This window comes from Octopus sinensis, linkage group LG24 (assembly GCF_006345805.1).
Source record: "Octopus sinensis linkage group LG24, ASM634580v1, whole genome shotgun sequence".
NCBI lineage: Eukaryota > Metazoa > Mollusca > Cephalopoda > Octopoda > Octopodidae > Octopus > Octopus sinensis.
In genome coordinates, this window is record NC_043020.1 from 681,532 (window position 1) to 707,500 (window position 25,969).

General features: G+C 37.0%; 1 long non-coding RNA gene across 1 annotated transcript; it reads right to left on the minus strand.

Moving 5' to 3' along the window:
* Positions 1-78: 78 nt before the first annotated feature.
* On the minus strand, positions 79-21,668 carry LOC118767758. Its single transcript, XR_005003668.1, has 4 exons — positions 21,657-21,668; positions 12,867-12,871; positions 6,351-6,359; positions 79-167 (listed from the first exon to the last, which is right to left on the minus strand). It is a non-coding gene; the product is annotated as an uncharacterized LOC118767758 (long non-coding RNA).
* Between the last annotated feature and the right edge of the window lie 4,301 nt (positions 21,669-25,969).

The window sequence follows — 25,969 nt, forward strand, 5'->3', positions numbered from 1 at the left end:
TATGCACTGGGCTAGAAAGATTACTTGGAGATAAATGGTATGTTGTTATAATATACATTAGCAACTTACTCTATCACTAAAGCATGACGCTATTAGTAGCTCTTTTGTAAATTGTGTATATTAAACGATAATTATCTCTCATTAGATGGAGTACTTTTTTTGTTGATCTTACATGTAATGAAACTGTAAACTATATATATATATATTTGCCATGATAGACTGCTAGCCACTACACATTCTTTATTTTCTCTCCTTGTTTCTCTCTGTGTTCCTTTCTGTGGAAGAGCGTAGGCTCAAAATGTTAAAGACTTTTTCACTTCTCGAACATTAAACCAATACATCTGTTTGTTGTCTACACCACCTGTCTTCATTTTTTGTTGTTGTTTTTTTTGTGAATTCTCCCCCCCTCTCTCTCTCTCTCTATATATATATATATATATATATATATATATACAATTGACCTTATACGATAAGTATATTTTTTCTCTAGCATTGATACGACTCTTAATCTGTCTCTTTTTCTCTCTCTCTCTCCTCCCTTATTCCCCTTCCTTTCTTCCTCTCCATCCGTCTCCCCCCCCCTCTACGTTTCTCTATCTCTCTCACCTCCAGCCCCCTCGATCTGTCTCTTTCTCTCTCCTCCCTCGTCCACCTTCTCTCTCTTTCTCATCTGTCCCTTTCTCCTCCCTGTCTTCTGTTCTCACGTGACAGCTAGCCGCCGTTGACCGCTCTTTTCGTTTTCAGCAGCCGCAGAAGCAACACGTATTTGTTCGTCTCCCCGTGGCCATTAGGCACAACTTCACAGCCAGCCCCATACTTAACTCGTCCTGTCGAAAGACCCTTTCCAACGTCCTGGTTTTGTTTTGTTGTTTATTTTTATTTTTTATTTTTTTTATTTTTACCGTTATTGTTTTTAACGTTTTGTATTCTTATTGTGTCACGTATTCTGTATTTTTGTTTATGTACTTACTTCGTTCGTTTTCGTCCTCGCGTTGTATACATTCGAAGCTTTCTTCCAGGGGATCTAATGCGCTTGGCTTAGATTTCCCTTGGCTGGCTGGCCATATCGGAGCAATCTCAAGATTAATAAGTCCGAAATTGCTAAGATGATCTGGTTCTTGACTGATGACTGAGGGCTTCGAATGTCCCGTCCTGTGGTTTCTTGTGTCGTCTCTGTGGTGTTTCTGTTCTGTCCATGTCTGTAATTATTTTTACTGTTTACCTATAGGTTTGGGATGTATGTGTTAATTTGTCTGTGTGGGGAGGGAGTGGGTTTTGTGTGTATATTGAGGTTTATAAGTTAGTTAGGTATGTGTATAGTCGTGAGTCTGTGGTTTACGTGTGTGTATTTGTGTGTGAATGTTTAGGTTAGGGGGTTTACTTTATAGGTTTGTTATAGAGTTTAGCAAAGGGAGATTTTATCGTTATATGTTTTTAGAGTTTGTGTTTTATCATGGTTTTTTTAGGGAATTCGTGGTAATTAGTCTATATTTTCGATATGGATTATATATAGGTTTATATATGGATTATATACTTATATTTTTTCATTTATATACTTAATTATTTAATTTAAAGTATTATTTTTATATTTTAAATTTTGATTTTTTAGATTGGAAGTCCACCTGAAGATTGTCGATCAAGACAAGAACATTGTAGTGGCGGTTTTTTTTTTGACTATTTATTAATTTTATGTATTGATTAAGTCTTTCCTTGTTTGTTTTGCAAAATAGTGGTTTTGTCTCAAATATTTTATATAATATATATATATATATATAAATATTATATATATTATTGTTTCAGTCATTAGACTGCATCCATGCTTGGGCATCACCTTGAATTTTTAATCAAATGGCTCAACTCCAGAGCTTATTTTTTAAGCCTGGTACTTATTCTATTGGTCTCTTATGCTGAACTGCTAAGTTACGGGATGTGAATGCACCAACACTAGTTATCAAGTGGTGGTGGGGGTACAAATACAGACACAAAGACACACCCACACACACACACACACATATATATATATTCAATGGGCTTCTTTCAGTTTCCATTTATCAAAACCACTCACAAGGCTATAGTAGAAGATGCTTTCCTAAGGTGCCATGCAGTGGGACTGAACCCAGAACCATGTGTTGGGGAAACAAGCTTCTTACCACACAGCCACACCTGCACCTATTACATATATATATATATATATATAATCGTTCTCCCTCTGCATCCCTATTTTTCTCTTAGATCCCTACAGAGTTAAACATATCTTTGTAAGGCAGTTACAGTATATTTCAAGTGAAGTATTGATTGTGGGTGTGTTCAGTAGAGGCGATAAAACCTGTCCTTACACCTAGCAGCATTGTTTAAATCATTGTACTTTGATTTTCTTTGCAATTCAAATAATTGCAACATAATTTTATCAAGTTTACCGCGTTTAAACCATTAGCTACTTGTCTTATCTCTAAGCATATTCAACATACATTACATATGTCTAATAGTATTGTGTGTGACATAGTAAATGATATAAAAATTTATCTTTTTAACAAGTATTAAATCTACACAACTCCAGATTACATCTCTAAATGCTTTTAAATTGAATAAGGAAAGTAAAAAGCCAATTTAGGCGACTTCAAGCTCTTCAAGTAATGTAGCTCTCTGCATAGCGAGTGTGGCCTTCATCTAGATCGACATAATTTTATTATGGCCAACAGCCAGCACTTAGTGCTGGCTTTATTTTCAGCAGCACTTTACCTCGGAACTAACTCATTGTCATTAATTAGAGCAACTTGTCTGCGGCTAAAACATTGCAGAATGTCTCATTCATTGTTATAAATATTTATGTTCCATTAAACACAAAATGTTGTTATGGCTGATGTTTTCTGCAAGAAGCATTTCAGATAGGATTAGCTGAAACATTGAGACCTCTTAAGTGTTTACAAATGGAATAACTTATGTTGTCGTTCTTTAGTCTAGAAGTGGTAAATTTTACAAATCTGAGGTCATTTTCATTGATTGGCAAATGGCAGCAATAACTATTTTTTCTCTTCTCTTTGCGCCATATTGTTTTATTGTCCACTCACCTTATCCAACCCCTCCCCCTATGCCATCTCACTTATATACCCCCTCCACTGCATAACCTGAGGATGTGCCCTGACATCTTCTCTCTCCCTCCCTCCCTCTTTCTGTCTCTATCCTCATAGGGGTGGCCATGCACCTCCCTCTCTCTCTCTGTCTCTCTCCGTATAGGGGCGGCCATGTACCTCCTCTACTGCAAGACACTTGTCTCTATCCCTCTGTCATACTCTAAACTCTCATCACTTGACACAAAACCACAAACCCTATTTCCTCAATATCTATTTCTTTACTACCCACAAGGGGCTAAACACAGAGAGGACAAACAAGGACAGACAAACGGATTGAGTTGATTATATCGACCCCAGTGCATAACTGGTACTTATTTAATCGACCCCGAAAGGATGAAAGACAAAGTTGACCTCAGCAGAATTTGAACTCAGAACGTTGGCAGATGAAATACGGCTACGCATTTCGCCTGGCATGCTAACGATTCTGCCAGCTCGCTGCCCTTATCTCACTTATATACCCCTCCACTGCATAACCTGAGGATGTGCCCTGACATCTTCTCTCTTCCTCCCTCCCTCTCTCTGTCTCTCTCTGTATAGGGGTAGCCATGTACCTTCTCTACTGCAAGACACCTGTCTCTATCTCTTTGTCATACTCTAACCTCTCATCACTTGACAAAAAACCACAAACCCAATTTCCTCAATACCTGTCCAACCCATGCCAGCATGGAAAGCAGACATTAAAAGATGATGATGATGCTGTCTTCTCTCCATTCCGTTGAAGGGTCTCATCTTGCAAGCTCCTTGGTGACCTCACAGGTGCTGGTGCCGCGTAAAAAGCACCCAATGCACTCTGCAAAGGGATTGGCATTAGGAAGGGCATTCAGCTGTAGAAACCATGCCAAAGCAGACATTAGAGGTAGGTGCAGAATTCTGACTCACCAGCTCTAACCATCCAACCCATGCCAGCATGAAAGATGGACGTTAAATGATGATGGTGATGGTGGTAGTGGTGGTGGCGGCAGCAGCGGCAGTTGTTATTTTCAGTTTAGCTTTTATTCCTGTTGTTCGAAATATTGGTCGTATCTATCCCCATATATTTTCCAAGTCAGCTTCGGTGACAGCAATGTTTAGTTACATAAAATATCTCCCAGGTGTAACCGAGTTCCTTATAATGACAAGCTTATCACACCTAGCTTTCTTCTCAAGCCTACCGAATCGGTAACTCTATTGGTGTTGCGTAAAAATCTCCTGCACTAAAACATTGATTCAACAACTTGCATTGGAATGTGCATGCAGAAGAGAGCAGGTATAAATTGCTAAAAATTTTTTATCTTTGTGAAAATACTGACACCAAAATACAAAATACCTCGAGATAACTTAGAGTTATTTATAGCTCAAGATTGCTTTGCTGCAGTACTTTATCTATTTGGGAAACAAAAGCCCTTACAGAATGACTTGTCATCCAACCTGCCGTCAAGTATACAGAAAGGCCCATAAATACACATTTTCTTTTTTTGGGTAGTGGTGATGTAGAAGAAAACACTATAAGATGAAATTTCTCCTTTCACGTCTGAGATTAACCAAAGTCAAGATGTGGTGATATATCACAGTTTGTTGAATGAGCTTACTTTCTACAGAAGAGCTAAACTCGTCTGATGCGGTTAATGACTTGTTTTGAACTTCTGGGCATTGTTAAGTATATAAAATCACCTTTAAATCATATTCTGTGTAATGTGATATTTCTCATTGAATGGTCGCCATAAAATATTTGGTTAATCCTAGGAATGACGGATATTTGAGGTCTTGTTTAAATTTCTATTAATTAATTTCCCTCTAATTTAACAAGGTAGTTCTAAAAGTTTACCAGAGATGAGAAGTGTTTATGCTTCAGCAGGTAATGTTTGATGAGTTTTTATTTTTGCCTGGGAAGGTAATGTCACTGTGATTGCATTCTATCATTCTATCATATATTCCATCAACTCTTATGTTGACGTGAGTTACGAAAATAGGAAAACTAAACATTAGATACACTAATAAAATTTCAGCCTCCATGTAGTCTAAGCTGAAAACAACAAGTAAGACTTGTATATATATATATATATATAATATATATATATATACATACATATATACATATATATATATATATACATACATATATATATATATATATATATATATATCTATATATATATATATATATATATGTGGGTGTGTGTGTGTATATATATATATATATATATATTATATATATATATATATATACCTCGATGCCATAGCAACCACCCTCACACCATCTCGCCATCTTGCCCAGTTTTGGGCATCGGTTGTTCTATAATCACATTTTTGAGGTTCAGGGCAAATGATTTGTTCTAGTAGAAGGGACTAATCTACCAGTCAGGTACCATTTCAGGTCATCATCATCATCATCAACATCATCATTATTTAGCATCTGCTTTCCATGCTGGCATGGGTTGGACAGTTTGACAACAGCTGGCAAACCAGAGAGTTGCACCAGGTTCCAGTCTGATTTGGCTTTGGATACCCTTCCTAATGCCAGCCACTCCAAGAGTGTAATGGGTGCTTTTTATGTGCCACCAGCACAGGTGCCAGTTTTGCGACATTGTCATTAGCCACAACTATAATTTTACCTGGCTTGACAAGTTTTCTCAAGCATGACATATCACCAAAAGTCTCAGTCACTTATCACCTCAATGAAGCCCAATGTTGGAAGTATACTTTTTACGTGTCACTGGCACATGTGCCTGTTACAGGACACCGCCATCGCCCTTGACTACAGTTTCATTTGGCCAGACAGGTCTTCTCAAATTGGTAGAAAATTGTTCTCCGCTGAGTTAAGCTGGTAGTTGATATGATTCATAACATTAGTTGTTTATTCAACAACAATATAATAAATATTTAGAAAATTACTGGAATTTTAAAATGTCAAAACATTTTGTTGTTCTTTAGAGTTTTAGTTGCTTTCTGTTATATCGAAAAGTAGTTTTTGCTATCATCAATACTTTTAGAAATTGGAAATGGATTCGAAAGGAAATTGCTTTTTCTGATTGGAAAGAAAAGTTGTGAACTCTATTAAACATTTGTAGTTTCTTTTGTCAAACTTACAATCAGCAAATCTGTAAATTTATATTCTCATTGCCAAAGAATTGAATATTCAACATAATAACAAAGACAAAGTCTTTCCCTCCCCCCTCTCACGCTTTCCCTCCTCTGAATGTATGTGCGTTCTTCAGTCGAAAAATGTAAAATGAGTCCCACCTTTTATGTCTGTAGTACTTCTATTATTTCTGACTAAACAAACTAGTTACAAAAGCTATGAACAAATTAAGAACATGTATTTCTCCCCCATCTCTCTCTCCCTCTCTCCTCTATCTCCCATTCTCTCTCTCTCTCCATCTCTCTTCTATCTCCCATTCTCTCTCTCTCCCTCTCTCTCTCTCTCTCAATGTTTTACATGTGTTTATGTACACATGCACATATAATCATATTATATAAACATAAACATATATACACACACACACATAACTGATAGCTAAGATAGACAAACAGACAGATAGTCTTGATGTACTTGCAAGTGTCTCTACGTACAAATAAACTCTATACTCAAAGCAAAGAAAATTCAGTAACTCTGTTATAGTAATTTTATTGCGTACATGTTCGCTTTACACGTCATGACTCAGAGTCAAAAATTAATTAATATACAAAGTGTTGGAGGTATTTGAGGACATATTTAATAATTTAATAAAACAATTCAAATCTTGTAAAAAAAAAAAAAGCTATTTTAATGAAGATTTGTGCAAATGTTCTTAATAAGCTTTTCTATAAGATTAGTCTATGAATCCAACTTCAGCTTTGATGACTGCTTTAGTATAGGACTGGAATCAATGATATGTCTGCATTAAATAGTCCTTATTCGTTTCAGACATCACCTGAATAATGGTGGCCTTTGGTAAAGCTATGGTTTTATGAGGATATTGATTACTCTTCTGTTCAATAGTGCCCCAAATGTAGTAGTCAATGGGATTTAAATTTGACAAGTTTGGTATTAGAGGATCATGAAAATTGCCTGACATTCATTCTTGGGTTACACGAGCTTTGTGAAAAAGTGCTGAGCCTTGTTGAAACCTGTATGGCCTTCCACTGTGTACTCCATCCAGCCCGGGTTTAGCAACTGTCTTCAGTTTCTCAACATTAATTCTAAGACCCTGTGGCCTAAGCAGCACTAATTCTAAAACCCTGTGTTCTAAACAGCATTAATTCTAAGACCCTGTGGTCTAAGCAGCACTAATTCTAAGACCTTGTGGAAAGATGTGACATGGCATGGCATTACCTTCATTACTCACCACTCCTAAAACCATCACAGTTGCTGGAAACTTAGTGTCCATCAGCCTGGGAAAATCAGAACTATCTGCACTTGACCATCTGTCATTTCTCCCTGTCAGACTTTTGGTCTTGCTTGAAGTTTTTCGCAACCAAGTCATGTTCATGAAATGTTCTTAACCTTGTTAAGTAACTGCTTAGCACTGATACTCTCTGTTTACTCTTTTACTTGTTTCAGTCATTTGACTGCGGCCATGCTGGAGCACCGCCTTTAATCGAGCAACTCGACCCCGGGACTTATTCTTTTGTAAGCCCAGTACTTATTCTATCGGTCTCTTTTGCCGAACCACTAAGTAACGAGGATGTAAAGGTTTTTCAATATTTGCACTCATGAATTGGCCTCTCCTTAGTTCTTGTATTAAATATTCTAGTACACCACAGTTCTGATAGTCTACTCCGACACAATGATGGTCATCTTTGAATTTCCAGCATTGTCATTGATAATGATTTGAACTTGTTGGATGAATTGTGGTGTTCTTATAATGTTTGAATGTTTAGAAAGTTTTTTCTCTTTGATACAGTTGAAACATTTTTGCCAGAGGCTTCCAATTCTATCCAAATTTTGTGTACAAAAGACCTTGCAAATTTTAGAAAGTTGGCAATTTTTAAATTTCTGTGTTTCACACATATAGCAACAATCACTGCATATCTTTGCACTTCATGTGTTAGTATTTTATCTGCTGTGGGGGGGTCTGACAAAAATCTTAAAAAGCTTTTGATTTGAAAAGAGTAATTCACTGATAACGGTCCTCAAGTACACTCTGTACTCTGAACATATATAAAAATACTACTATACCTTCATAACACCTATGCTTACATGTGTGTGGGTTTTATGAAATTGATATGATAAAAATATATTTGTGTGTGTGTATGTATGTATGTGTGTGTGTGTGTGTGTGTGTGTGTAGATATGTTGGACTTTATGCTTCTCTTCACTCTGAAATGAAGTAGTCTGTTGCACTCAAAGCTTCTCTCTACTCTGTAATTGAGCAGACTACTGTACTCAAGGTTCCACTTCACTCTGGAATATTGCAGTCTGTTGCAGTGCAGTTTCCACACCTTTCTGTATTGGAATAGTTCTGCCATCCAGGTACCATTCCCTACTGAAATAGAAGTCTGTAACACACACCAGGTTTCAGTCTATAATGGTGTATTCTGTTAGGAAACTTATGGCCAAAATGAAAGTTGAGGGAAGTTCATAGTCAACTAACTTAGCTAGAATCTTGTCACCACACACAATTAAAAGCAACAAATTTGCCTTTATTGAAATGTTATGGAAGAATGTCAAGGAGAAATTGTTCCTCTTGAGAATGAGAGATACTGTTGTGTACCTTCCATATACTGAAATGAATTGATGTAGAAGGAGGAATATTTGAAAGTTTAGTGAAAATAGAAAATTAGTCGGGCATGTACTCAGGTATCCGTAGTTATCCATATGAAGCCAAGTCTTTTTATTCCAGAGCTGTACAATTTCCAAGAGTGAAAACCTTCAGAACATCTCTTAAATAGGCCATGACAACTTAGTCTCCTTCAAAAGCACTACAGCAATCTCTAATAATCTCTCACTCTGATCCCATGTCTGCAAAATTGTCAAACTTGCATCTCAAAGATTAGGTCAGAAGATTAGATTAGATAGGACCAGAAAATGTCCCGGGTCAAATTGAAGTGCTTGGCTTTCTAAAGCTACATCGCTTCACCTATTGGAATGATTAATGCTCACATATCTGAGACAGTGCGGGTGTGGTTCAGTATAGAAGCATCTTAGGCCACATCCCACCCTACCAATGAAGGTCAGTACACCAGTTGATAAATATTCGCTTATCAATGCACTACAACCAACAAGCATGTTGTTTCTCCTTTTCTATCACTACTACAACAGCAGCTACATCAGTGGAGGCGCAATGGCCCAGTGGTTAGGGCAGCGGACTCGCGGTCAGAGGATCACAGTTTCGATTAACAGACTGGGATTGTGTGTGTTTATTGAGCGAAAACACCTAAAAAGCTCCACGAGGCTCCGGCAGAGGGTGGTGGCGACCCCTGTTGTACTCTTTTGCTCCAACTTTCTCTCACTTTTCCTTCCTGTTTCTTGTCCTCGACTTCCTATGCAACTGCTGAGCCTGGATGCGCATTCATCCATCCTTCGATGCTCTCGGTGTCGGGGGTTGACCTACTTTCTCTTCTGCGGGTCTTACGAATAGCAAAGGACCACATTGCGGATTTCTCCCACTACGGACTTCTCCGCTCATTCAACATCAACATCTACATCAACTACATACCACACCCACTGAAACTCTACTGCCCTACCACTGTCCCAACTACAGGCAAAAACACTTTCCTCGGTCATTTAATCCTACGTTAGGCTATTGCACCCTTCCCCACTCTAAGTATCAGCATTTTCCTTTGATCCATCCATTTTCTCTACCAACCATTCCTGGAAGGATCAGGAGGTAGAGTCTTAAGGGTCTTCTCCATGGGGTTCTATCAAAAGCAACAGTCATAACACCTTTTAACTGAATTGTTGAGTGTGCGACTGTGAATATTATCCACCATCTTATTCTTGATCTGTCCCCTAAGTTTCCTGCTGGTTGCCACAACTTCATAAATCTATCTTGCGATACTTTCCTGCAACCTTTTAATAAAAATATCCATAATAAGAAAGCTGTGACCTCTCAGTGCGGAAAAATTGCAGTTCAGCCTGGAGAGACACCTTGGTTTCCCTATCAGCATTCTGTTGGAGATATCAGCCTTGGAAATTTCAAAATAAACATCAACTGAACTAACCTCACTAGCCTTTGGGGGACCTGCAAAGGTTATTAGCGCTGCCCCCGCTCCCTTACTTGTCTAAGGAACTGATAGTACACACACATATATCATCATCACACCACCACCACCACCACCACCACAACCACTCCAAATTGGCTTTATATTCGTCTTTCCTTTCCTAACCAGGTTGCGGTAGAGCTTTCATTGTAACATCCTTTCTGACATTTTGACCATGTGATACATCATAATAAACATGTGATATAGCTATAATCATAAAAGCAGAATATCAATTCATTTAAAAGGAAAGTTTAATGATGGCTCCCCCCCGTCTTCTTCCTCTTCCTGATGAGAAGCAAACATCTGCTGAGTGAGTCAACATTACATTATATGTTACTCATTACGCTACAGGTTCACCATTATGCCGCATGCTATCCATTATACTAGAGTCTAACCACTGTGTTACAGACTAACCTCTATATACTACGGGCTAACCATTACATTGCACTATATATTAATCATTTATATATTTAGGCAGATAAATATAATACAGAAACAATACTCTCTCTCTCTCCTCTCTCTCTCTCTACTCTATATATATATATATATATATATATATATATATATATAATATATAATATAATATATATGTATATAATATATATGATTTAATAATTAAAAAACTTGCAAAAGATAAATGCACCCACACAGACATTCACACACACACATATATTCATAAATACAAGTATACATGCATGCATACACACACATGCACACACACACACATATATTCATAAATTCAAGTATACATGCATGCATACACACACATATATTCATAAATACAAGTATATATACATTCATATACACAGACATGCAGACACAGACATCCATACTCATACGAGTGTGTGTGTGTATATGTATGTATACACACACACATGTATGTATGTATGTATATATATATATATATATATATATATATATATATATATATATTTTTTTTTTTTTTGCTTGCTAAAATGTCTTATTGATGAGTTTCGCTTTTTTCACTTTCCTGAGGAGAAGATTGCATTGTTTATACCATTTATTCTTTTGAATAGTATCAGTGGATTTTTCGAAACATGTGTCGAAAGTAAAAATATTTGATTACATCTGCGTTAAACTCCATTTATTTATTCATATATATATATATATATATATATACACAAACACACACACACACTCACACACACACACGTATTGTAAAGAGAAAGAGCAAGACAGATAGACAGACAGACAGATTCATACAACCTGCAAATCTACAAGAAAAACAAACATTCATACATATATACATATATATGTTTACATGCATGCACACACACATACACACACACACACATGCACACATTGAGCAAAAAGTCGGTGACGGTGGGTGCATCTTATCCGCAGACAAGTTCCTTTTATCATTCGTCATCCAATCAGACCTGTGTGACGCTTTTTCGAAATGTCTGGGATTTTTTTTTTTTTTTTTTTTTTTTTTTTTGCACACACTTTGGTGGAAGAAGTAAATAAATGAATGAATAAATGATTTCTGTCCAATTTCATTTCTTGGCTGAGATTGAATTTTCATGATTTCTCTGGAGACAAGTTGATAGGCGGAACAGAAGTGCCATAAAAAAAAAATGGAAAAAAAAAAAAAATATATATACCCCCACTTAGTCACAGACACTTACTTACCTTCTCCTGCTTGAAGAGTAAGTAAGGAAGGCAGTGGTGGCGGCGGGGGAGGTGGGGGTGGGGAGAAGGGGGTAGAAGGAGCGCAGTAATAATTTAACTATTAGCAATTCATTGCAGCGACAATCAAACATTGCATGGACACCTTGCACATTTTGTACATGTGTGTGCGTGTGCATGTGTGTGTTCATGATTTCTCTCCCTCCTTTCTTCCTTCCCTCCACCTTTTCTCTCTATATATATATATGTGTGTATGTATGTATGTCTGTGTGTGTATGTGGAAAGTGCATATACACACACACACACACACACACACACATGCACATACATATGCATATACATTCACACATGCACACACATGGAAGCACTTGGCTCGTGGTCATAAGATTGTGGGTTCAGGTCCTTGGACTGAATAATAGAATGTGTCCTTGACTTCATTGCATAAGTCTACAGTAAATGCTGATGCAGATTGTCACATTTTGTATGTTCTGTTGAACCAAGGGGGCGAGGGTCCTTGAGAAAGATCTGTCTATTCAGTTAGTGAAAGCACAGGACATGTTATGAAGACATAATCATTCAAAAGTCACATTTAACTGTACAATATGTATGTATGCATGCATGTACGTGTTTGTGTGTGTGTGTGTGTACTTGTGTGCATTCACACATATTCATGATTGCTTATAAAAGTAAATATTTCTTGGAAAGAACCACAACATAATTCCGGTATTTATTTCAGTCAATTCCCAAAATGATGAATTGGGAATGTAGAAATATGATGCTAAATTTTGTAGTGTGTTTAATGTAGTCGACTTTAGCTTTCATTCTTTCATGGTCAGTAAAATAATGTCATCATCATCACTTTCAAGGTCCATATTCCATGCTGGCATGGGTTGGACAGTTGGGCAGTTTAACAGGAATAATAACTTTTACTTAAACATTTTCTCGCACCGTCTCCGATGATGGGATATATAAAATATCCCGGGAACAGCTGTAAGACCTTCTCTTTATAAATGCTCTGAAAACTATTCACAACCTCGGATTTTTTTTTTATCCCATTCTGTTAATTTTTATATATATGCATGCTAATACACGACCTACATTGGACTCCTCATTCGTATCATTATTGAACCTGGAGCTTAATTATAGTCTGTCCATAGCACTTACTCAGCATTACCTTACACCTTTGGGTCTTCTTGACACCAATATCTCTATATATATAAACAGCAAAATGTCTGTCTGTGTGCGTGTGTCCCATATACAAATCCACAATTTTTCAGTTACAGGGCTTGCACTTTCTATGGTCATTCAAAACCATCCAAAGGTGGTTGTGCACATCTTTACATTTCCCCAGTCACCCCGCAAAGCCCTTAAAAAATCAATAGAAGTGAATTTTTTGTGAATTTTCTATCCAAAACTTAATCAAAATGCCGGAAACTTGATACGCCAATTGAATGCCAGCTAGCTGTATGTGATTGGTTGGTCAGAGAGTTGGACAGTACTTGTGTGTATGTGTGCACGCACGCAGCTGGGTATGCATGCACTAGCACTATAACCCAGCGTTGCCGGGTCATAATACTAGTATATATATATATATATATATACACAAACAACCCTATTGATATTAACCCTTCCTGAGACCACTTCTGATTCTTTCATATAAAGTCCTCATGTCAGTAAAAGTACCAGTGGCATATTAGGATGTCTATTTCTAGCAAATCCTCAATTTACTGGATCTTTTGCTATTGTTTTTTTTTTAATTTTTAATATGGTGTTAGACAGAGCATCCAGCCATAGAAACCATGCCAAATCAGAAGAACCTGGTGCAACTCTCCAACTTACCACTTCCAGCCAAACCATCTAACCCATGCCAGCATGGAAAGCAGATGTTAAAATGATGATGATGATAGATGTAGCCCACATGATATTAACCCATATAAAATCCTCATGTTATGTCAGTTAAAGTACCAGTTACATATTAGGAGGTCCGTTTCTAGCAATCCCTTAATTTACTGGGATTTTGTTGTTGTTGTTCTTTAATTACATATAACCCTATTAATATTAACCCACTTGAGACTGCCTCTGGTCCTTTCAATATAAAATTCTCGTGTTTTGTCATTAAGTGTTCATATTCAAATTAAAACCTTTCATTAGAATTTCATATGTGAATCAATCTATTGTTGTGTTATAAACACCAAATTAATAATGGAAAAGTTAATTATTTGACTAAATTGCTCCCAAATCTTAATTATTTTCTAAAATTAATTGAAACAACATACTCAGTATATTTCATTGAAAATAAGGTCACAGTAATGGTGGAAACAATAGAGTCAAGTCTATAAAACTAAAATTACTTTTCACCATTCCATTCCGTTGTTCTGTATTCGTGAGTTTAAACACCTCTTGGAGCAATAAAATACTACGTGGCAGTCTTGTGGTTATTTAATTGGAAAAATCCCCCTTCCTTTGTGTCATGATGAAAAATCATTATTAGATATTGTGGGGGTGCATGGCTTAGGATGGTTGGAATGTTGGTCTTATAATCGTAAGATTGCGGTTTCTATTCCTGGACTGGGCGACGCATTGTGTTCTTGAGCAAAACACTTCATTTCACGTTGCTCCAGTCCACTCAGCTGGCAAAAATGAGTAACACTGCGATGGACTGGTGTCCCGTCCAGGGAGGGGTATATATGTCAGAGAAACATATAAAGGTGGCATGCTGGCAGAAATGTTAGCGTGCTGGGCGAAATACTTAGCGGTATTTCGTCTGTCATTATGTTCTGAGTTCAAATTCTGCCGAGGTCAACTTTGCCTTTCATCCTTTTGGGGTCGATAAATAAAGTACCAGTTTAGCACAGAGGTCGATGTAATCGACTTAATCCGTTTGTCTGTCCTTGTTTGTCCCCTCTATGTTTAGTCCCTTGTGGGCAGTAAAGAAATATATATATCAGAGAAACTAGAAAACCAGCCCTTTACCCCTTACAGAGTAATGTGTACTGACCATAGGTGCAGGCATGGCTGTGTGGTAGGAACTTTGCTTCCCAACTACATGTTCAATTTCCAACAAGGTCAACTTTGCTTCTCTTCCTTTCAGGGTCAATAAAATAAGTACCAGTTGAGCACTGGGTTTGATGTAGTCAACTTAACCACTCCCTCAAAACTTGCTGGCCTTGTGCCAAAAGTTGAAACCATTATCCTTATTACTGAGTGAGAGAGCAGCACCTTGCATCAAAGTGATGCTGGGGTACTCATATACAAAGCCCAATATACCCATCATGACTACCTGTCTGATAATGGTACAACCATGTGTGTGTGACATGGTGACCTCATATCATGATAAATGGCACATAACCTTGCAGGTGGGACACGGAATTTTCTTCAAATCATGTAACCAATCCTACTCAAAGGGTTCCTGAATAAGGGTTGTGAAAGGCTGAAGAATATTTCTGATGGTGAATTATTCAAACCCAATAGAATCCCTATCAACACATGGCTATGATGCTCCCCCCCACTACTTCTGTTCATGTTCAGAGATGCATATATCATCAGCCATTAAGGGACATGGTCAACTGGTTAAGGTCAAGCAAATGGCAAGCCGGCCAATCTATGGTATTGAGCAGAATATTTGCTGTAGCCCATCTTTTATATCAAAGCAAAACATGTACATGGTAACATTTCCAAATTACCATCATCATTATTATTATTAAGGCAGTGAGCTGGCAGATATGTTAGCATGCCAGATGAAATGCTTAGTGGTATTTCACCTGTCGCTACACTCTGAGTTCAAATTCCGCCGAGGTCGACTTTGCTTTTCATCCTTTCGGGGTTGATTAAATAAGTACCAGTTATGCACTGGGGTTGATATAATCGACTTAATCTGTTTGTCTGTCCTTGTTTGTCCTTTCTGTGTTTAACCCCTTGTGGGTAGTAAAGAAATAGGTATTTCATTACGTTCTGAATTCAAATTCCGGCAAGGTTGACTTTACTTTTCATCCTTTCGGAATCAATAAAATAAGTACCAGTTGAGTACAGGATCAATGTAATCGACTGGCCCCTTCCCCACAAATTTTAGGCCTTGTGCCTATAGAAGGAAAGATTATTATTATTATTATTATTATTGTGAGGATGTATAGCCTAGAGGTTAGGGTGTTGCACTCGCAATTGTGAGATCGTGATTTCAATTCCTAGACCACATGGTTCGTTGTGTTCTTGAGCAAGATACTTCATCTCATATTGCTCTGCAATCATTTCGACACCTCACATGTGGCACATCATGTAGCTATTCAGGAAATGACGATTTGATGGAGAAAGTGAGCCTAATGTACTTCACATGCATTTGATCACCATAAACAAATCATTTGGGCAGGTCATTCAGCAAAAGCTGAACACTCATATGTCATCTTCAACAGGAGAGCCCATTATTATTATTATTGTTTATTATTATTATTATTATTATTATTATCTTTTTCTTTCAAATTTGCTTCCATTTCTTGCCGAGTGTCTTCCTGACTCCTAGGGCAAAGAAACTCATAGTATACATTGGTAGGCCATTAAACTAAACTCACTAGTTCGTTCATTTTTTTTCATGTCGATGTAATAGTTCTCACATCGACAATGCTCTTCTCAATACGTGTGATGTACCAGTTAAGACAATCTTTTGCACTTCTTGCAGGGATGGTAAGCCAGGGATCATTCTCATATAATTTTCGGTTCCCTTCTTGATCATTCCTAGTGCTCCTGCGATCACTGGTATTGTAACCGCCTTCAGATGCCACATTTCCGCAATTTCAATGAGCAGGTCTTTATATTTTCTGAGCTTGTCAAACTCTTTCGCCGAGATATTATGATCACAGGGGATGCTCATGTCGATTATTATTATTATTATTATTATTATTATTATTATTTGTTGCTGTTGTGGGCATGTGGTGCAGCGATTTTTAAGTTCTCAAACACTGTCTGCAACCTAGTTTTTAGTTTCAATTTGTAACACATTTTATGTTGCTAATGCCTTTGGGGGAAATGCATAAATGTCACAATTCCCTAGTTTTTATATTACTCAAAAGACTTTATGGCTCCGCGTATATAATATTTAATAATAATAATAAAAAAAAAAAAAGAGAACAGAAAAAAATATTTACAAAAAAACCCGGCTGTTGCTGAGTGTCTGTAAACGTCTGTGCATTGATGTAGATTCCCACAGGTTACATGGACATGTATACACACGCAGACACATTCATGCACATGTGCACACATACATACACATGCTCTCTCTTGCACACGCACACACATATACAGAGATAGTTACATGTATACACACAAACATTCCCAATAGTTACATTGGCACAGGGCCACACGCACACACATACAGGTTGTTCCATGGATATGTACATACGCATGCACACGCATACACACACATGCACGCGCGTGCACACACGTTTCCAGTGCTTACACATGGAAACGCACATTTCAGGTGGTTACATGGACACACAACCTCATACACACAAGAACATACACTTACACACGTCATCACACAGATACACACACACACACATCTCAATGCGTATGTGGACACACATACTCACGGATACACACATACATTCAAATGATTTGATGGGTGCGCCCATGCACACACACACACATACACACATAAACACACACACACGCTGACGCTGACACACATTTAAGCATTTATCAAAGGAGCTGGATGTTCTAACATCTCTATAAACAAGTTTACTCAAATATTAAAAAGAGAAAAACGAACAAACAAAACAGAGGAAAAACCCAAAATAAAGTTACATAATAATAATATGGTGTAGAATAAATATGTGAAGTGCAATTTGTGCAGAAGCTGTTAATGTATCTCATAGATGACAGCAGGGATTTTAATCACTATAGAAATGATGTAATCCAACATAAACTGCCCAATAAAAAAAAATCAAATAATACCGGATCAATAATTCTAAAAGTCTTAAAGTGGTTGCAGAAATCTTTGGAAAAAATCTGAGTTTCTTTATTTAAGGATTATTCATAGCCGTACACTTTAATAGGAAACTATACATGTGTATGTATGTATACATACATACATATATATATATATATATATACATACATGTGTGTGTATATATATATATATATACATACATGTGTGTGTATAATATATATATACATATGTGTGTGTATATATATATATATATAATATATATACACAAATGTGTGTGTAATATATATATATATATATATATACATATACATACATGTGTATATATATGTGTGTACATACATACACACACACATATATATATATATATGAACACACACACACACACACACACACACACACACACACACAACACACACACACACACACACACAAAGTGTCTGTTCATTTTTAGCTCCGAGATTACGACTCCTTTTATGTTTGTACCTATGTTAAGTATTTCTCTTTCACCGAAATTTATTTTCTGGAAAAAAATAAGAAAAAAAGCGAAAAAGAAATATATGTATATATATATATATATATATATATATATAAATATAAAAAAAGGCAAATTGATCATAAATAAAGTAATTCTAGGCAAGAGTTATACCCCAGAGTTTTCCAGGTACTAACTACTAAAGACATCAGTTCTGACTATGATACAGTCCATTATGCAGTCCTCTAGGTATCAGTTTGTTAATATCCGCTCATGCGTCCCTCTGACCAGCTGTAAATTGGTGCTGCTCATATTTTGCGGCTGAGTGCTTTGCGAATAGTGGTGCAATGAGCCGTGAAACCTATTTTCCCCTCCTCTACCTCCAGCCCCACCCCCACCCCATTCTTATGCAAATATCCCGTCCGTTCTTCTAGTGTGTCAGGGTGGGTGTGTGGTGGATGCGTGTGAAATAGATGCGAAAAAATCATAAATAGATTATCAAAGTACGATTTTATAGTTATTTGTGTTGAGAGAGAAATAAAGTTTTCGCAGAAACCCAAAAAATTATAATACACTTTTTGTGTCTTTTTTTTTTTGTGTTTTTTGTGGGTTTTTTTTCTGTTTTAATTGCTTTTGTCATTGTCTCTCAAAGTCTACTTTCTCCAAATAGTTATGTGTGTGTGTGTGTATATACATAAGCTACAATGTATATATATATATACATGTATATATATATATATATATATATGTATATATATATATATATATATATATATGTATTAATATATATATATATATATATATATATATAGATATGTTATATATATATATATATATATATATATGGCTGTGTGTGGTAAGTAGCTTGCTTACCAACCACATGGTTCTGTGTTCAGTTCCACTGCATGGCACTTTGGGCTGGTGCCTTCTACTATAGCCTTGGGCCAACCAAAGCTTTGTGAGTAGATTTGGTAGATGGAAACTGAAAGAAGCCCGTTGTGTGTGTGTGTGTGTTTGTCTCTGTATTATTCTTTGTAAGCCCAGTACTTATTCTATCGGTTGCTTTTGCCGAACTGCTAAGCGACGTAAACACACCAGCATCGGTTATCAAGCAATGCTAGGGGTACAATCATAGACACACACACACACACACACACACACATATATATATACATATATACGACAGGCTTCTTCCAGTTTCCGTCTACCAAATCCACTCACAAGGCTTTGGTCGGCCCGAGGCTATAGCAGAAGACACTTGCCCAAGATGCCACACAGTGGAACTGAACCCGGAACCATGTGGTTGGTAAGCAAACTACTTACCACACAGCCACTCCTGCGCCTATATGTATGTATAAAACCAATTGTGATTCCATTTATTAACCTTCAAATCTCACTGGTCACTTCTAACAAATGCCTTGTAGGTCATCAATGATTTACTTCAAGTCAGCCTTGCTGTTGTATTGCAAGAATACTTTAGATGTTGAACCAGTTTTTATGCTCTGTTTCCATCACATGTCTGAATTATTTCCCTCTTCTTCACACACACACACACGCACACACATGTACACTCAGCTTCTCTAGATTGATTGAGTCCCAACCTATTTCTTTATTCTATTGTTGTACATTCACCACATCAGCATGATGAATATTTCACATACGACTTTTGTAGTTCCGCTGTAACACAACAACATCAAACATTCGACTCCTGCCTCAGACGGTTTTTCTCTCCTGCTTGCCCTTATAAGCTTAATTAGATTAATCAATTTGAACTTTTTGAAATTGTCTTGAAATATAAATATCAAAAGATAAAACGTCCTGAGTGGAAATTTAATCATCATCTAATCAAGCTTACTGTGATTTGCCCAGCATCAATCACGCCACCCTTCATGAAATTTGAAAGGAAGCAATATGCTCGTTTGTTTTCGTTCCTCTCCTCCTCCATTCTTTTTTTCGTATTGTGTTCAATGTACTTGTATCATGGATCTCATTCATACTCATGTGCTAAATTATTGAATTAGTTTCGTTATTTCTAATATCCCCCGACACCTACTCAGTTCTTTCTGTGTTTCTAATTTATTTTGCTCAATTACACTCCAAGCCTCGTTCACGATCAATCATACGATATGAAAACCTTCAGCTAGCACTGGCAAAACAGGAAAATTACTCTGCATTCTTTCAGTAAATTAAAGTCCAATTTCTTTCCACGTTTCTTTCCTTAATTATGTCAAGGTTGCTTATGCATAATAAACATATTGTTTTCACCTATTTCTTCAGCCCCTTGGCAACAAGCAGACTTTCATGAAACCGACAAAAATGAATATAAATACGTACACAGGTAATCAAGTCTAAAGAGGAAATAATTTCAGTGATTTGTGCCAAGTAATTTAAAAACCTTAAACATCAAATAACCGTTACCACATTCTATTGAGGACAAAAATGTAAGACATCTCGGTGAGCGAGAGAAATTGGCAGCACCGAGATAACTGTGAAGTTGAGATTGTAGTTTTGTGCAAATTGGTCGCCGTTATTCAATTCTCTTTCGGTTGTAGTTCGCCGTCTTCAGCTCAATTACCGTCTTCATTAAATTTCTATTTTCTAACAACAGCCGTGGATCAGTGTTCTGCGTGAAATTCTTAATATCAACAATATCTCTTGTAACACTGCTTCCTATTCATGCACACACACAGATTTTTGTTTTTTGGTTTTTTCTGTACTTTCTTTTCTTTTGTTATCAATCAATCAATAATTTCTCATTGCCAAAGGCTCTGTTTTGCTTCTAGAAAAAACGCGTTTGAGATTCTCGATACGTCTCAACTTGTTTAGTATCAGTTTTCACTGTTCTTCTTGATATTATTGTTGCCGTGTAATATTTGTTGATACCCCCCCTCCTCCTTTACTATTTATTGTTCTGTTAGGGGACACACAGTCTGAGATTTACAGAGATACTAAATAATGTTTATTGTCAGTGCTGGAAGTCTTTCTATAAGACTCAAGTTATCGCTGTAGAATTCTTCCTTTTTTTTTATATTGTTATTTTTTGAAAAATATTTCCTTGTAGAGATTTCCTGATAACAACACAAAACCAAACCAAACAAAAGAACCTGTGTCTCAAAATTTTGTGTTCGTCAGAAAGAGTAGTGCCTGAATGAATTTATGTTTCTGCATGCATATGTATATAAGTGCATGTTTTGGAGCTGTAAATGTGTATATGAGTGTGTGGGTTTTTATTTTTTTATTTTAGAAATATCAATGTGTAGATACATGTATGAGCATGTCTATCACACTGTGTGTGCGTGTGTACGTTTGTGTTTAAGAGTTGTAAATGTGTGTATGTTCTGTGTGTGAGCATATGCAGTGTGTCTAAGAGCTGTTTTGAGAAATCTGATTTAAAAAGAAAAAAAAAATGTTGTCTTTATAGTTCCATAAATTGAAATAATGTTTCTTGTTAATAAAATGATATCATTAAGGATGGAAATAATTTTGGAGATAATTTGAATATAAAGCAGGAGGAAGGTAAGAAAGAAGCGGGTGGAGTGGGTGGCGAGGGTGGCGAACCATACATTTTAACTCCTTTTGTGTCAGTATTCCTGTCTCTTGCTTTGAGACATACGCTTTCTTTGAAACACTGTCTACACTTAGAGGAGACATTTATTCTTATATACCATCATATCTCTCACATATTTACATACTTTCACTTTTTTTCCCACACATTTATGTTGACTATAAAATTCCTAGATATATATACTCTATATTGCCAATTCTTTAAAAGGGTGTGTGTGTATATATATATATATATACACACACACATCCATGTATGTATGTCTATATCGTTGCTAGTATTCCCAGGCAAACTATTAAGTGACAAACGTCCATTTCTGCTGGTTAGAAAATGCTGTTTTCTGATTATGGCATAGAAATTGCCACCTAGCGATATATATTTTCTCAAATAAACTCTTGAGTGTTTTTTTTATTATAGAACTACCTGTACACAGGTGTGTGTGTGTGTACATGTCTACATACATATTGTATTTGCATGAATGAGAGAAGGAGAAAGAGAGAATGAGGAAGTTAATTTGTAATAAACCTCATTCTGTGAAGTGTTGAATTGGGTGTATATCATAGCTAGTGTGTCTATTTTTATGCATAAAGTGTGTGTATTTGCATATGTTCAAAAATATGCCTGTGAGTTCTGTGCAATGAGCTGGCAGAAACGTTAGCACGCCAGGCGAGATGTGTAGCCGTATTTCATCTGCCGTTACGTTCTAGGTTCAAATTCCGCCGAGGTCGACTTTGCCTTTCATCCTTTTGGGGTCGATAAATTAAGTACCAGTTACGCACTGGGGTGATGTAATCAACTCAATCTGTTTGTCTGTCTTTGTTTGTCTTCTCTTTGTTTAGCCCCTTGTGGGTAGTAAAGAAATATATGTATGTGTATATGTAAGGGTCCCTGTCAGAGTGTTTGTGTGTGTGTGTGTGTGTGTGTTGATTGACTTTCACAGTTGCTTGTGTTCCGAGATGATTGTCCGCTAAATTTGGGAATCTGGAGGATGGCTCTGCAGGATTTTGGTTTGGCATGAAGAAGGTGTAAGGAGATTGAGATGACTGGAGGCAGTAAATACTTGCGACCATCATACACAATCACAGTGACTACAGGTGAACCCAACTCTGATTCTTCTTCTGGTCTTTTACACTAGTCTGTAGTCACGGCTTGGAAGCAAGAGAGAGAATGTCTAAGGTGCGTTCTTGGGTCTCTGAAGGGACGAAAGAAGAAAGTAATGATGTAATATTCCTGTTTTAGGTCAGCTCTGTGGAGCATCTTACACTGAACCTATGTGTGTATGTTTGTGAATAATGAATGTGTTGAAGAATTTAAAGAATTTCAAAATTTAAAATAGGCGTAGGAGTGGCTGTGTGGTAAGTAGCTTGCTAACCAACCACATGGTTCTGGGTTCAGTCCCACTGCGTGGCATCTTGGGCAAGTGTCTTCTGCTATAGCCTCGGGCTGACCAAAGCCTTGTGAGTGGATTTGGTAGACGGAAACTGAAAGAAGCCCGTCGTATATATGTATATATATATATATGTATGTATGTGTATGTGTTTGTGTGTCTGTGTTTGTCCCCCTAGCATTGCTTGACAACCGATGCTGGTGTGTTTACGTCCGCGTCACTTAGCGATTCGGCAAAAGAGACCGATAGAATAAGTACTGGGCTTACAAAGGATAAGTCCCGGGGTCGAGTTGCTCGATTAAAGGCGGTACTCCAGCATGGCCACAGTCAAATGACTGAAACAAGTTAAAAGAGTAAAAGAGTAAGGTATTGAAGACTGATTTCAAGAGACTTAGAATAAAAAATATTTTGGAAAATGGAAGTTTAACTCGGCTTTAAAATGTATGTTTAAAAACGTCAAGGCAAAAGTAAGATACATCTAGGTGCAGGTGTGGCTGTGTGGTAAGAAGATTGCTTCCCAACGACATGGTTCCAGGTTCAGCCTCGTTGCATGACACCTTGGGCAAGTGTCTTTCATTATAGAAGATCAACCAAAGCCTTGTTAGTGGATTTGGTTGATGGAAACTGAAAGAAGCCCGTCGTATATATGTATGTGTGTGTATATGTTTGTGTGTCTGTGTTTGTCTCCCCAACATCGCTTGACAACTGATGCTGGCGTGTTTATGTCACTGTAACTTAGTGGTTCGGCAAAAGAGACCGATAGAATAAGTACTAGGCTTACAAAGAATAAGTCCTGGGGTCGATTTGCTTGACTGAAAGGCGGTGCTCCAGCATGGTCGCAGTCCAATGACCGAAACAAGTGAAAGAATGAAAGAGCATATGGGGAATACATTTAAAAGCATTCATATACATGGATGTGTGTGTATATATCTGGATGACATACAAGCAGGCCAAAACATGTGTCTTCCGATTCGGCAAGCAACAGCGGAGTAATTTTACGCACTCATATGTTTAAATTACTCTAAATATACTCTGTATGAATCATGTGATATGTTATCCATAACAAGATGAATGTTTGGCGAGGCAGATAAACGTGTGTACGGTTAGTCTCTCTAGTAAAATTAACCACATTTTAGTATATAGGTGTTGCGATGTGTGCGAGTAATAGGAACCAACGTATGTTATAATCACCAGCACCACCACTAACGACACTACTACCTCCATCATCGGTAAGTGATGAAGTAGAAACAAATGAAAGATTAGTCATGCCAGAAAAGTTGTCAAACTACCAACTGCAATGTATAGATATCTAATAGTACACACACACACAGATTACACGCATAAACACACAGACACACACACAAAGGTGTTGTTGGAGATATATTTCTTACGTCGATTCCATACATCTTCTTGTTTTCTTATTTCTCATGAACACCAATGTTATGTGATGTTGAGATAATGAAGTGCAAGTATTATATGGCCAGAGGAATAAATGTATTCCGGTGACTTGTAAAGTAATCTGCTTTCTCTGCTCTAAATGGAAGTTTATCTACTAGTAATGGACCTTCGTCTTTCGCAGCAAACTTTAGTGAAAGCACAATGGTTTATGTTTGGATTATATTTCTCTGCAGTAATTGTGTGCATGCATGTGTGCATTTGTGTGTGTGTGTGTGTACGTGTGTGTTAATGTATCTGGGTATCTATGTATCTATATAAGGGCAGGTGAGATGTGTGGTTGAATAGCTTGCTTCCTAACTGTGTGATCTTGGGTTCAGTTTCAACGTGTGGCACCTTCGGTGTCTTCTCTCATAATTCTGAGTTGACCAAAGCCTTGTAATGAATTTGGTAGATGAGATCTGAAACTAATCCATTGTGTGTGTGTTGTTGAGAATTTTACTGCTTAGTCATGTGGTCTTGGGTTCAGTTCCAATGTGTGGCACCAAAAGAACCAGCTATTGCAAGCAAAATTAAATATAAAAGAAATAAAATGCATTTGGCCAAATTTGGACATACAACAGTTTACCATAATAGCAACGATATGTATATATGTGTTTGTGTGTAGCCTTGTGTTGACATCAAATGGTGGTTGTAAATGAACAGCATTGTTATACAAGCGAGGTTGTTTGTTTTCAGTCTTCTGTATAGAACATGTCTAGCTATGGAAAAAATATTACCTTACTTGGAAACAGGTGTGGTTTGGCCGAAGGAAGAGCATCCAGCCATAGAAGATCTGTGTCAGTAAATTTCGTTTGACCCATGTAAGCTTGGAAACTGGAACATTAAATGATGAAGATGATGATGATATGTAGTACAGTAATGACCAAATGATTAACCCTTTCGTTACCAACCCGGCTGAAACCAGCTGTGGCTCTGAGTACAAATGTCTTGTTTTCAAAAGTTCTGAATTAAAATCTTCCACCAAACCTTCGTCACAATTTACATTCCTAACATTAGCTGAATGATAATTAAGTTATTTTAATAAATTCTTTGTTATATTTGAAATTAATTGAAAGACACACAAAGCATCTCAACAGAAATATGGTAACAAAAGGGTTAATCGTTTTCACTCTGTAGAATTTCCACAGGTCCCATTAATATTGATGTTGAAGATATGAAAGGTGAAGATGACCTCAGCAGTAATAAAATCATTCTTTCTTCCTTAAATAGC